This window comes from Schistocerca gregaria, unplaced genomic scaffold (assembly GCF_023897955.1).
Source record: "Schistocerca gregaria isolate iqSchGreg1 unplaced genomic scaffold, iqSchGreg1.2 ptg000343l, whole genome shotgun sequence".
NCBI lineage: Eukaryota > Metazoa > Arthropoda > Insecta > Orthoptera > Acrididae > Schistocerca > Schistocerca gregaria.
Window position 1 is genome coordinate 1,127,306 of NW_026061807.1, and position 7,908 is coordinate 1,135,213.

Here is a 7,908-nt window from a genome sequence, read left to right on the forward strand (position 1 = left end):
CGTCCGTTTTCGTCATTGGTTATCGAATCGACTTAAAGCCAGATCGTCACATTGGCCGCTCTTCTCTCTGAAACGGTTGTACTTATCGTCTGCAAAGCTATGTCGCGTACTGCGGTGTGCGGAGATACTAAAAGCACCATGGTAGAACACAGATGAAGCTTCTAAGTTGATGTAATAGCCAGTAAGAAGTAGTACAATTCAAGTTTTAGGTATCGATTATTAGCTTCTTAGCTGGCTTTGGTGCCTTGGACATGAGCTAGGACCTTAAGATTCTGCATGAAAGGAGGACTAGCAGCCGCGTTGCACGGGAGAATGTGAAATGTGTTCATATGTAGTAAAAACCTGAGAAATCCGTCCGTTTTCGTCATTTGTTATCGAATCGACTTAAAGCCAGATCGTCACATTGGCCGCTCCTCTCTGTGAAACGGTTGTACTTATCGTCTGCAAAGCTATGTCGCGTGCTGCGGTATGCGGAGACAATAAAATCACCATAGTAGAACACAGATGAAGCTTCTAAGTCGATGTAATAGCCAGTAAGAAGTAGTACAATTCAAGTTTTAGGTATCGATTATTGACTTCTTAGATGGATTTGGTGCCTTGGACATGAGCTAGGATGTTAAGATTCTGCATGAAAGGAGGACTAGCAGCCGAGTTGCACGGGACAATATGAAAAGTGTTCATATGTAGTAAAAACCTGAGAAATCCGTCCGTTTTCGTCATTTGTTATCGAATCGCCTTAAAGCCAGATCGTCACTTGGCCGCTCTTCTCTCTGAAACGGCTGTACTTATCGTCTGCAAAGCTATGTGGCGTGCTGCGGTATGCGGAGACACTAAAAGCACCATAGTAGAACACAGATTAAGCTTCTAAGTTGATGTAATAGCCAGTAAGAAGTAGTACAATTCAAGTTTTAGGTATCGATTATTGACTTTTTAGCTGGCTTTGGTGCCTTGGACATGAGCTAGGACCTTAAGATTCTGCATGAAAGGAGGACTAGCAGTCGAGTTGCACGGGAGTATGTGAAAAGTGTTCATATGTAGTAAAAACCTGAGAAATCCGTCCGTTTTCGTCATTTGTTATCGAATCGACTTAAAGCCAGATCGTCACATTCTCCGCTCTTCTATCTGAAACGGTTCTACTTATCGTCTGCAAAGCTATGTCGCGTGCTGCGGTATGCGGAGACACTAAAAGCACCATAGTAGAACACAGATGAAGCTTCTAAGTTGATGTAATAGCCAGTAAGAAGTAGTACAATTCAAGTTTTAGGTACTGATTATTTACTTTTTAGCTGGCTTTTGTGCCTTGGGCATGAGCTAGGACCTTAAGATTCTGCATGAAAGGAGGACTAGCAGCCGAGTTGCACGGGAGAATGTGAAAAGTGTTCATATGTAGTAAAAACCTGAGAAATCCGTCCGTTTTCGTCATTTGTTATCGAATCGACTTAAAGCCAGATCGTCACATTGTCCGCTCTTCTCTCTGAAACGGTTGTACTTATCGTCTGCAAAGCTATGTCGCGTGCTGCGGTATGCGCAGACACTAAAAGCACCATAGTAGAACACAGATGAAGCTTCTAAGTCGATGTAATAGCCAGTAAGAAGTAGTACAATTCAAGTTTTAGGTATCGATTATTGACTTCTTAGATGGATTTGGTGCCTTGGACATGAGCTAGGACCTTAAGATTGTGCATCAAAGGAGGACTAGCAGCCGAGTTGCACGGGACAATATGAAAAGTGTTCATATGTAGTAAAAACCTGAGAAATCCGTCCGTTTTCGTCATTTGTTATCGAATCGCCTTAAAGCCAGATCGTCACTTGGCCGCTCTTCTCTCTGAAACGGCTGTACTTATCGTCTGCAAAGCTATGTGGCGTGCTGCGGTATGCGGAGACACTAAAAGCACCATAGTAGAACACAGATTAAGCTTCTAAGTTGATGTAATAGCCAGTAAGAAGTAGTACAATTCAAGTTTTAGGTATCGATTATTGACTTTTTAGCTGGCTTTGGTGCCTTGGACATGAGCTAGGACCTTAAGATTGTGCATGAGAGGAGGACTAGCAGCCGAGTTGCACGGGAGAATGTGAAAAGTGTTCATATGTAGTAAAAACCTGAGAAATCCGTCCGTTTTCGTCATTTGTTATCGAATCGACTAAAAGAGAGATCGTCACATTGGCCCCTCTTTTCTCTGAAACGGTTGTACTTATCGTCTGCAAAGCTATGTCGCGTACTGCGGTGTGCGGAGACACTAAAAGCACCATGGTAGAACACAGATGAAGCTTCTAAGTTGATGTAATAGCTAGTAAGAAGTAGTACAATTCAAGTTTTAGGAATCGATTATTGACTTTTTAGCTGGCTTTGGTGCCTTGGACATGAGCTAGGACCTTAAGATTCTGCATTAAAGGAGGACTAGCAGCCGCGTTGCACGGGAGAATGTGAAATGTGTTCATATGTAGTAGAAACCTGAGAAATCCGTCCGTTTTCGTCATTTGTTATCGAATCGACTTAAAGCCAGATCGTCACATTGGCCGCTCTTCTCTCTGAAACGGTTGTACTTATCGTCTGCAAAGCTATGTCGCGTGCTGCGGTATGCGGAGACACTAAAAGCACCATAGTAGAACACATATGAAGCTTCTATGATGATGTAATAGCCAGTAAGAAGTAGTACAATTCAAGTTTAAGGTATCGATTATCGACTTCTTAGCTGGCTTTGGTGACTTGGACATGAGCTAGGACCTTAAGATTCTGCATAAAAGGAGGACTAGCAGCCGAGTTGCACGGTAGAATGTGAAAAGTGTTCATATGTAGTAAAAACCTGAGAAATCCGTCCGTTTTCGTCATTGGTTATCGAATCGACTTAAAGCCAGATCGTCACATTGGCCGCTCTTCTCTCTGAAACGGTTGTACTTATCGTCTGCAAAGCTATGTCGCGTACTGCGGTGTGCGGAGATACTAAAAGCACCATGGTAGAACACAGATGAAGCTTCTAAGTTGATGTAATAGCCAGTAAGAAGTAGTACAATTCAAGTTTTAGGTATCGATTATTAGCTTCTTAGCTGGCTTTGGTGCCTTGGACATGAGCTAGGACCTTAAGATTCTGCATGAAAGGAGGACTAGCAGCCGCGTTGCACGGGAGAATGTGAAATGTGTTCATATGTAGTAAAAACCTGAGAAATCCGTCCGTTTTCGTCATTTGTTATCGAATCGACTTAAAGCCAGATCGTCACATTGGCCGCTCCTCTCTGTGAAACGGTTGTACTTATCGTCTGCAAAGCTATGTCGCGTGCTGCGGTATGCGGAGACAATAAAATCACCATAGTAGAACACAGATGAAGCTTCTAAGTCGATGTAATAGCCAGTAAGAAGTAGTACAATTCAAGTTTTAGGTATCGATTATTGACTTCTTAGATGGATTTGGTGCCTTGGACATGAGCTAGGATGTTAAGATTCTGCATGAAAGGAGGACTAGCAGCCGAGTTGCACGGGACAATATGAAAAGTGTTCATATGTAGTAAAAACCTGAGAAATCCGTCCGTTTTCGTCATTTGTTATCGAATCGCCTTAAAGCCAGATCGTCACTTGGCCGCTCTTCTCTCTGAAACGGCTGTACTTATCGTCTGCAAAGCTATGTGGCGTGCTGCGGTATGCGGAGACACTAAAAGCACCATAGTAGAACACAGATTAAGCTTCTAAGTTGATGTAATAGCCAGTAAGAAGTAGTACAATTCAAGTTTTAGGTATCGATTATTGACTTTTTAGCTGGCTTTGGTGCCTTGGACATGAGCTAGGACCTTAAGATTCTGCATGAAAGGAGGACTAGCAGCCGAGTTGCACGGGAGAATGTGAAAAGTGTTCATATGTAGTAAAAACCTGAGAAATCCGTTCGTTTTCGTCATTTGTTATCGAATCGACTTAAAGCCAGATCGTCACATTGGCCCCTCTTTTCTCTGAAACGGTTGTACTTATCGTCTGCAAAGCTATGTCGCGTACTGCGGTGTGCGGAGACACTAAATGCACCATGGTAGAACACAGATAAAGCTTCTAAGTTGATGTAATAGCCAGTAAGAAGTAGTACAATTCAAGTTTTAGGTATCGATTATTGACTTTTTAGCTGGCTTTGGTGCCTTGGACATGAGCTAGGACCTTAAGATTCTGCATTAAAGGAGGACTAGCAGCCGCGTTGCACGGGAGAATGTGAAATGTGTTCATATGTAGTAGAAACCTGAGAAATCCGTCCGTTTTCGTCATTTGTTATCGAATCGACTTAAAGCCAGATCGTCACATTGGCCGCTCTTCTCTCTGAAACGGTTGTACTTATCGTCTGCAAAGCTATGTCGCGTGCTGCGGTATGCGGAGACACTAAAAGCACCATAGTAGAACACATATGAAGCTTCTTTGATGATGTAATAGCCAGTAAGAAGTAGTACAATTCAAGTTTAAGATATCGATTATCGACTTTTTAGCTGGCTTTGGTGCCTTGGACATGAGCTAGGACCTTAAGATTCTGCATGAAAGGAGGACTAGCAGCCGAGTTGCACGGGAGAATGTGAAAAGTGTTCATATGTAGTAAAAACCTGAGAAATCCGTCCGTTTTCGTCATTTGTTATCGAATCGACTTAAAGCCCGATCGTCACATTGGCCGCTCTTCTCTCTGAAACGGTTGTACTTATCGTCTGCAAAGCTATGTCGCGTACTGCGGTGTGCGGAGATACTAAAAGCACCATGGTAGAACACAGATGAAGCTTCTAAGTTGATGTAATAGCCAGTAAGAAGTAGTACAATTCAAGTTTTAGGTATCGATTATTGACTTCTTAGCTGGCTTTGGTGCCTTGGACATGAGCTAGGACCTTAAGATTCTGCATGAAAGGAGGACTAGCAGCCGAGTTGCACGGGAGAATGTGAAAAGTGTTCATATGTAGTAAAAACCTGAGAAATCCGTCCGTTTTCGTCATTTGTTATCGAATCGACTTAAAGCCAGATCGTCACATTGGCCGCTCTTCTCTCTGAAACGGTTGTACTTATCGTCTGCAAAGCTATGTCGCGTGCTGCGGTGTGCGGAGACAATAAAATCACCTTAGTAGAACACAGATGAAGCTTCTAAGTCGATGTAATAGCCAGTAAGAAGTAGTACAATTCAAGTTTAGGTATCGATTATTGACTTCTTAGATGGATTTGGTGCCTTGGACATGAGCTAGGATGTTAAGATTCTGCGTGAAAGGAGGACTAGCAGCCGAGTTGCACGGGACAATATGAAAAGTGTTCATATGTAGTAAAAACCTGAGAAATCCGTCCGTTTTCGTCATTTGTTATCGAATCGCCTTAAAGCCAGATCGTCACTTGGCCGCTCTTCTCTCTGAAACGGCTGTACTTATCGTCTGCAAAGCTGTGTCGCGTGCTGCGGTATGCGGAGACACTAAAAGCACCATAGTAGAACACAGATGAAGCTTCTAAGTTGATGTAATAGCCAGTAAGAAGTAGTACAATTCAAGTTTTAGGTACTGATTATTGACTTTTTAGCTGGCTTTGGTGCCTTGGACATGAGCTACGACCTTAAGATTCTGCATGAAAGGAGGACTAGCAGCCGAGTTGCACGGGAGAATGTGAAAAGTGTTCATATGTAGTAAAAACCTGAGAAATCCGTCCGTTTTCGTCATTTGTTATCGAATCGACTTAAAGCCAGATCGTCACATTGGCCGCTCTTCTCTCTGAAACGGTTGTACTTATCGTCTGCAAAGCTGTGTCGCGTGCTGCGGTATGCGGAGACAATAAAATCACCATAGTAGAACACAGATGAAGCTTCTAAGTCGATGTAATAGCCAGTAAGAAGTAGTACAATTCAAGTTTTAGGTATCGATTATTGACTTCTTAGATGGATTTGGTGCCTTTTACATGAGTTAGGATGTTAAGATTCTGCATGAAAGGAGGACTAGCAGCCGAGTTGCACGGGAGAATGTGAAAAGTGGTCATATGTAGTAAAAACCTGAGAAATCCGTCCGTTTTCCTCATTTGTTATCGAATCGACTTAAAGCCAGATCGTCACATTGGCCGCTCTTCTCTCTGAAACGGTTGTACTTATCGTCTGGAAAGCTTTGTCGCGTGCTGCGGTATGCGGAGACACTGAAAGCACCATAGTAGAACACAGATGAAGCTTCTATGATGATGTAATAGCCAGTAAGAAGTAGTACAATTCAAGTTTTAGGTATCGATTATTGACTTTTTAGCTGGCTTTGATGCCTTGGACATGAGCTAGGACCTTAAGAATCTGCATGAAAGGAGGACTAGCAGCCGAGTTGCAGGGAAGAATGTGAAAAGTGTTCATATGTAGTAAAAACCTGAGAAATCCGTCCGTTTTCGTCATTTGATATCGAATCGACTTAAAGCCAGATCGTCACATTGGCCGCTCTTCTCTCTGAAACGGTTGTACTTATCGTCTGCAAAGCTATGTCGCGTGCTGCGGTATGCGGAGACTCTAAAAGCACCATAGTAGAACACAGATGAAGCTTCTAAGTTGATGTAATAGCCAGTAAGAAGTAGTACAATTCAAGTTTTAGGTATCGATTATTGACTTTTTAGCTGGCATTGGAGCCTTGGACATGAGCTAGGACCTTAAGATTCTGCATGAAAGGAGGACTAGCAACCGCGTTGCACGGGAGAATGTGAAATGTGTTCATATGTAGTAAAAACCTGAGAAATCCGTCCGTTTTCGTCATTTGTTATCGAATCGACTTAAAGCCCGATCGTCACATTGGCCGCTCTTCTCTCTGAAACGGTTGTACTTATCGCCTGCAAAGCTATGTCGCGTGATGCGGTATGCGGAGACACTAAAAGCACCATAGTAGAACACAGATGAAGCTTCTAAGTTGATGTAATAGCCAGTAAGAAGTAGTACAATTCAAGTTTTAGTTATTGATTATTGACTTTTTATCTGGCTTTGGTGCCTTGGACATGAGCTAGGACCTTACGATTCTGCATGAAAGGAAGACTAGCGGCCGCGTTGAACGGGAGAATGTGAAATGTGTTCATATGTAGTAAAATCCTGAGAAATACGTCCGTTTTCGTCATTTGTTATCGAATCGACTTAAAGCCAGATCGACACATTGGCTGCTCTTCTCTCTGAAACGGTTGTACTTATCGTCTGGAAAGCTTTGTCGCGTGCTGCGGTATGCGGAGACACTGAAAGCACCATAGTAGAACACAGATGAAGCTTCGAAGATGATGTAATAGCCAGTAAGATGTAAAACAATTCAAGTTTTAGGTATCGATTATTGACTTTTTAGCTGGCTTTGGTGCCTTGGACATGAGCTAGGACCTTAAGATTCTGCATGAAAGGAGGACTAGCAGCCGAGTTGCACGGGAGAATGTGGAAAGTGTTCATATGTAGTAAAAACCTGAGAAATCCGTCCGTTTTCGTCATTTGTTATCGAATCGACTTAAAGCCAGATCGTCACATTGGCCGCTCTTTTCTCTGAAACGGTTGTACTTATCGTCTGCAAAGCTATTTCGCGTACTGCGGTGTGCGGAGACACTAAAAGCACCGTGGTAGAACACAGATGAAGCTTCTAAGTTGATGTAATAGCCAGTAAGAAGTAGTACAATTCAAGTTTTAGGTATCGATTATAGACTTTTTAGCTGGCTTTGGTGCCTTGGACATGAGCTAGGACCTTAAGATTCTGCATTAAAGGAGGACTAGCAGCCGCGTTGCACGGGAGAATGTGAAATGTGTTCATATGTAGTAGAAACCTGAGAAATCCGTCCGTTTTCGTCATTTGTTATCGAATCGACTTAAAGCCCGATCGTCACATTGACCGCTCTTCTCTCTGAAACGGTTGTACTTATCGTCTGCAAAGCTATGTCGCGTGCTGCGTTATGCGGAGACAATAAAATCACCATAGTAGAACACAGATGAAGCTTCTAAGTCG